Genomic DNA, 7,185 nt, shown 5'->3' on the forward strand with positions numbered 1-7,185 from the left:
TTGAACTACATGTTCTTTCCTGTGTCTAATGATCTCGTCCCCATCGCCCTGAAACGATCAGGGGCATAAAAAGATATGCATTGCTGCTCTGACGATGGGAGAGTCTGGCCAGGGTGGGTGCCCCGTCTAGGCCAGAGAGGAAACCATAATGATCTCTCCTCTCCCCTCTCCCACCACCCCCCTGCCAGGCCCCCAACACCTTCTACCCCCACAGGCACCATTGAAAGGGACTTTCCCTCTCTAACCACCAGGGTCTCCAGTGGTGAGCAAAGACAGTGACAAAAGACGTGATGTGGTTTCTGCTCAGCTAGAAGCACAGGAAAAACTTTCAAACACCCCTTAGAAGGGAGAAGCGCCCAACACGGAAGGAAGTCTGTGCACCCTTAGTCTTTTTTTTCTTTTCTTTTTTCTTGTCTTGCAGAAACATATGCCTCTCTTTTGGAGAAGCCCACAAGTGCCATGGAGGGTGAAGCCGAGCATTTGCTCACTTCCCTCAGGTGAACAAGATTTGGAGCTGAATTTGAGACACTTCTCTTGTTTCTAAGTAATACAGCTAGTTTTTAAAGACTTTCTTTCTTTCTTTCTTTCTTTCTTTCTTTCTTTCTTTCTTTCTTTCTTTCTTTCTTTCTTTCCAACCCTCTTAAGGGCATATAATTCTTTAGGCTATATATAGATGAACAATAATATATTATGCGATTACACTAACGTTGGAGGGGAGATTGAAACAGCTGTAACCTATCTAAGATGGGCTGAATGGTTTGCTTCAGATAATGTACGTTTCAGTCTGGAATCCACGTGTAGGTCAAAACTAGAGAAGACAAAAACTACCAATTTGAAGCGATCCATCTATAAATTGTGCAGGGTTTCTGGTGGTTGCAAAAGCTGTATAGCAGGTGGGCTTGCTGAAAGCCTACAGATAATTCCTAGAGGAATCGTGCCTTTTGGGATTACATTGCCTGGGAACAAAAGGGTAGAACAGACTGCTCTTTCTCAACTTTCATCTCTGCCTCCAGGTACTAGTACATTGGTTAACTATATATGGGCAATATTTAAAACAGAGAACATACCTTCTTTAACTCAGAAGTAACAAAGCTTTTTTTTAAAAAAATGTGTACTTGAAGCAGAAAATATTCCATTTATACGTTTCCTCTTCTTTGTAGAAAACACAGACCCTCCATGCTTTAAAGTGGAATGAACCTAAAGCCACTTTATCTAAAATAGCATCTGAATTTTTGCCGTTGCCCAACGCCTTCTATCTGAGGATCACCGTGCCCTTCAGCTGCAGCTGCCAGGTCTCTGAGGCATGCTCTGACAGGGTGGAGTTATCTCTGTGCCTCAGTTTCCTTTCTGGGACGCTGCTGACCTGTGGCTGACACAGAGCTACTGAAGTCTGACACCCACGCTTTCGCTAACACACAGAAACAGTCGATGTGGCACTTTGAGGGGGACCGGCCACCCCCAGAGTGATGAACATCTTTCCGTAAAGGGTCACCTGGAAGCAGCTGGGCTTCAGAGACCTGACAGGGGTGTGGAGTTCTGAGTGGGATAGATTCCAAATGAGGGGCTCTAGTGGCCACAGTTCCCCAAGACTCTGTCTGCTCCTTGCTTTCTCGAAATGTCTGCAGAACTAGTTAAGAGTTGAGCTCCTGCAGCAAAGACAGTAATGTAATGCTATGAGACGCTGCTGTTTTGGCAAGCCTGCCTGAAGTACAAACATCAGTGGCTGCCAGGGGCCCTGCCCAGCTCGGCAATAGCAGCATTGTCTAGCCTGCTAATGTAGGAAGCAGAGGCAGGAAGCGGGGCTTTGGTTCCCAGGTCGAGCTGCAGCTCATCGGGTAGCTCGGGCATCTGGGCATCTCTCCTGACCTCCCATGCTTTAATATTCCCGTTTCCAGGATGGAGATACTCAAAGCCCAACTACCTACCTCCTTCAAGCAAAAAAAACCCCCCAAAAAACAAACAAAAAAAACAGCTCAAGGAGGAAAGCATATCGTCTTAAACCTTCTACCAGCACGAGGCCAGGTACCTTTTGCAGCAACAGCAAGAGCAGACACCAGGATCTGTTTTGAGGAAAATCTCAGCCCATCAGCCAGATGTACAAAACTACACAGTTGTACCCTGGTTATTAAAAATGAAACAGATTCATTAAAATGGAGCCTCTGTCTTTGATTGTACAGCCAGCTGTACGCATGGGGGCTAGCTGCTTCACGGGTCACTTGGGTCAAATGCTCCCCCGTGGGCCACCTGCCTCCCCGGAGTCTGCCAGAGACAGGGGTGTGCTCAGGGAGGATGAGCGCTGACCTACAAAGCAGTCCCAAGACAGTGACCCCGGGATCTGGGGCCACCCATTCCCCACCGCCTTTCTGTTGAAGCAGACAGTCAGACGTTAGCTGAGTGCCGGCAGTGCCGACACAGAAGTGCGTTCCATGCTTGGAATGGGAAGAGGAGCTGCCCTGCCACTTTGGAAATAGCTGTACCATCTGTATGAGCCATTCCTCAGGACGCGTGACCTGCCTTCTGCTGGGTGCCCGAGCACTTCCGTTCCTCAGGGCTCTTGCTGGAGGCTGGGAGGGCGAGGCCAGGCTGGGAGACCTGATTCACTTCCCAGTGCTCCCAGTGCTTCCTCAAGTCTGCGTGGGGCGGAGGCAGTGCTGCTATGGTTGGCATTTGATTTGCTAGCCCTGCGTCCAGATGTTTTCCCCAGAAGGATATTCCATCGGGTCTTGGCACAGAAGACCCTGTATCCCTGTGGGAACATATCACCGAGAGGACAGGGAGCACTGAGCATGAAATCACAGTCTCAATTTCAGAAAGAGGCAGGGACAGGCCGAAGATTCAGGCTTCACTAACTCGCGGGCTTCTCCTTCCCTCAGAAGGGTTGCTCGCCTTCCCCTGGCCCTACTTGGTTTGTCTGTGTCCTGTTTGTCCTCCGAGGGTGTCACCGGCCTTGTTAGTGTCAGCAGGTTGGAGAGATGACCAAGTCATGGCTTTTGTGCTCAAGGAGAGGCGGCAAAACGGCCCACATTCCGTTTGTGATGGAGGGTAATCACAATGAAACTGACACTCAAGTAGAAAACGGCGACCGCCCACGGAAGGGCCCTGCACCAGCTGCTGCGCGCAGGTTAAGTGTGGAGTCGCTGCTCAGGTCAGCCTCTGGCCTCCACGAGCTTGTGATTCAGTAATAACTGGAAGCACAATTGCTTTTTCACTCACTATTTTTTAACGGTTTATTCATAAAGTAATTTTTCACTTTTCACTTATTTTCAGCCCCTTTCACATCTATCTACTCACAGTTTCTGTCTTGGTTTAACCTTTCCCTCTCTCCTCCTCCCTCTCTCTGCTTCATTTTTCTTTATTCCTTTTTTAAAACCTTGAACCGTTAGAATGCTATTAAAGCCTCGATTGCTTTGCTAACCAAAACGTTTCTTGGGTTCTGATTCTCTTCTTTAGCTACCAGTCATGTTGTCTCCCTTTTCTTTTTGTGGCAACAAACTTAAATCTTTCCTATAAGCATGCCTTTGCTTAAAAACTATGAAGAACCCCTCTCCCCTTGAACCCACTAAACTAAACAGCCTAGAATTCATGCAGAAGCTTAGCAGAGGTCTGACTTCAGCACAACCCATTATGTCCATGAAAAGAATATTGATTCCTTTCAGATGAGCATATTAGTTCCTGGGGAAAGTTCCTGGTCCTCACAAATTAGCAGGACCTTCGTAAGCCCAATTTCTTTTGCCAAAAGAAGCTGCAATATTTCTCTCCATACAAGCCTCCCCCCATTTACATTTCCTCTGACATCTCTCTCTGCTTCATCTGTCTAAATTACTATCTGCCATAGCAACAATCAGAGTTCCAAGAACAAATCCAAAGGAAATAAGAGAAAACGATGGGATCTTTGCATCTGAGAGATGTAGTACTTCCCGAAGAGCAGGAAGACAACTTACAGTAGGAATGACTCCTTCATTTTATGGATCAAGAAACAGAGGCCCAGGGAAGTTCCAGGACTTTCTTGAGAGCACACAGGTATCAAGGCTCTGAACCAGGACTAGAATGAAGTGTCTGCACCCCTGGTTCGCTGCTCTTCCCACTACAGGGAGAGCTCATGATCTCAGCTCCCACCTCAGGTTGGGTGTATTTTTAGACTCTGGCCCAGGGAACCATGGAAGGAGTGAAATCACCCCATTAATGATCCTTAGTTGGTTGGTCTCAACAACTCACTATCTGTTACTTGTACTAAAACTTGGAGGCAAAGAAGGGTTACATGGAAGGGGACCAGTGTTCCCCCTTGCCTGTGTGGATGGGAAACAGCACTCAAGAGAAGCCATGCTGATGGGAGGAGGCAAGGTGAGGAGCACCCCTTCTTTTCCCACAGAATAACTGCACTGAAAGGCTGCTAGTTCAGAGGTTGCTTTGCAGAATGCCAGATGCCAGGTGAGAGTGGCACCATGCTCCCTTTCGGGATCCTTGGAAAGAACTCAAATGTGGAATAATTTTTATTTTATTTTATTGATTTATATAGAGGAAGGTGGGGGAGAGAGAGGGGGGGGGAGAGAGAGAGAGAGAGAGAGAGAGTGAGAGAGAGAGAAACATTGATGTGAGAAGCATTAATCGGCTGCTGCCCACAAGAGCCCCAACCTGAGATGGAGCCTGCAAGCTAGGTATGTGCCCTGATCGGGAATTGAACCCACAGCCTTTTAGAAATCATTGAATTATAGAACTAGGAAGGGCTTGCCAGAGCATCTGGTACATCTGTGCTTCCAAACAACCTGACTCCTCTCTAAGGCCTCCCAGGAAGGAGACCCTACTCCCTCCAGGGAAAGGAAAAAGCCCAAAAGATAGGTGTCAGTGTTTGCGATTTAAACCAAAGTCCTAGGGTTTCCTTTCCTTTCCTTTGCTCTGCCCCTCACCAGCAATGTAGGACAGCTGCTTGCCACCATCCATAGGTGAAACCTCCAGATAGCCAAAGATGGGAAGCTTAGTCACAATCCCATGAGAACAACCCCCTCCTGTTAACACCGGGGAGAATTTCTTCCCAAAGTCACTCATTGGCTCTTACCGATCACCTCCTCTTCCTTTCTGGTTGGGGTGGGAGAAAACCACAAGGTGACTGCATTTGAGTTTATGTTAAATTAAAGCTTCTATCTTAAATCCAGGGAGGAGGAAATGTGTGCCTGGCCAATTTGGGTTCATTACTTTTAAACCTGGGAGAAGGAGTTAACTAGGAGAGAGTTTGTTAGTTTATAGTATTCTGTGAAACCGGGCATAGAGAGTACTTGCATAAATCAGGTTAAAAATACCTTTTTGAAATCTTGCTAAGGTTTTTTTTGCTTAAATTACATGATTAAGGCTGTATGGAGATTAAAATCACTTCTAATTTAAGGAGCAGCACTCAGCAGCACTTTGAGCGAATGGACGTGAGGTTTCGGAGGACTTGAAGCTTGAAAAAGGATGTGGTGGAAGGCTCACCCCCAGGTCTTGAAACATTTCTTGTAGCTGCTATGTACCCATAAGTAGACGCTGAAGGGGTAGCCAGAGTTCAGAATAATCAGACTTGTTATTAATGGCCAGAAGTTGATAATGGACATGTTGTGGGCAAAGAACTCTATGGTCTCCTAAAGAAAAAAGGTCTTCCGAATTGGCTCAGTAATCACATTCTATGTAAATTCTCTCTTATTAACTTTTTTAGCTGCCATCCTCTGTGGTTCAACCTTCCTTTCTATTCCAGATCGCCCTAAAGGCCTGTTTTTACCTTATTTTCATTTTCTCTGCTCTGGCCTTTCCCCATTCTCTCCTTTAAAAAAAAGTCTAGACACACACACACACACACACACACACACACACACGGAAAATTAGATAAATTGGTTTCCCAATTCCCAAAGGGGGGAAAAATCTAGAAATGTGCCCATAAACTCCCATGCCACCATATATCCATTTATTCTATACTAGAGGCTCGTTGCAGCAAGATTCCTGCAAGAATAGGGCTTCCTGTGGCTGGAGCAAAGCTGAGGCGGGCTTCGCTCCCTTCTCTGCTGCCTCCCTCCCTCCCATCTCCGCTGCCTGGACTCTGCTCCCATGTCTGCTGCCTCGGCTCCCTCCCTTCTCCACTGCTTCACTCCCTTCTGCAGTGCTTCGCTTCCTTCTACACTGTCTTCAGTCTTCGCTCTGTGCCTGCGTATGCAAATTAACCGCCATCTTTGTTGGGTTAATTTGCATAATTGCTCTGATTGGCTGGTGGGTGTAGCAGAGTGACACCAATTTGCATGTTTCTCTTTTATTAGTGTAGATATTCCTTTATAGTGGAGAATTGAATGCATCATTTCTGAACAAAGATTTTATTTTAAGGAAAGACTCAGAAAATGATGATTTCTTCAGTCTTGTCCTTGCCCTACAAACAGCTGCATGAAGCCTCGACCCAACTGTGTGGAGGCCGGCAGGGTAGACGTGTGCTCCTAGTGAATGTTAGCTTTTTATGTAATGTTTCATTCAACAGCCAAGTGCACAAGTGTTCCCAAGATATATAACTCTCCAGAAAAAAAGACATGCTCTGCCAAGTAAAGAACTATGATTTATGACAGTAACTGTTACACTCTGGGTCTTATTGGGTTTTGTTTTGAAAAATTATTACCACAATGGTTCTGCAGAATTTAGTAGTGCAACCAGCACCATTTGGCACGTTTATGACAATAGGGTTCTGGTTTTCTTAACCCCACAGTTACATGTTGGCAGCATTTCAAGTTCTTGGCACAGATGTTTAAGTGGATATAAAGAAGAAACATTAAAAAAATCAGGCAGTTTCGAGTGTCCACATGTAAGAAGGAGCGTTACTTTCTGAACATGCAGTTGGTGGGCATGGGACCATGAACTTGGAAATGGATGACATGGCAAGCACGAAAACCACTTGCAAAGAGCTTTTAGATTTTTTTCCATGGAAGGCAGTAACACTTTTCTAGAAGCATCTCCTATTCACATCTATCAAATGAGACTCGAATTTATTTGTGCCTGAAGATAGGTTAGTTTCTGGAGCATCAGTGGACAAGCAAATAGGTCCCTTCACCACCATATGACCCCTGGGGCCACATGGTCACACTGCCATGAACCCTGGGTTTCACACTAACAATGCCTGGCTTCTGGTAAAACAGCTTTCTTGAATTGAATTACACAAGTGGCAATCCTATTTCCCAAGTTGTG

Source organism: Myotis myotis, unplaced genomic scaffold, assembly GCF_014108235.1.
Source record: "Myotis myotis isolate mMyoMyo1 unplaced genomic scaffold, mMyoMyo1.p scaffold_m19_p_7, whole genome shotgun sequence".
In the NCBI taxonomy this organism is placed as follows: domain Eukaryota; kingdom Metazoa; phylum Chordata; class Mammalia; order Chiroptera; family Vespertilionidae; genus Myotis; species Myotis myotis.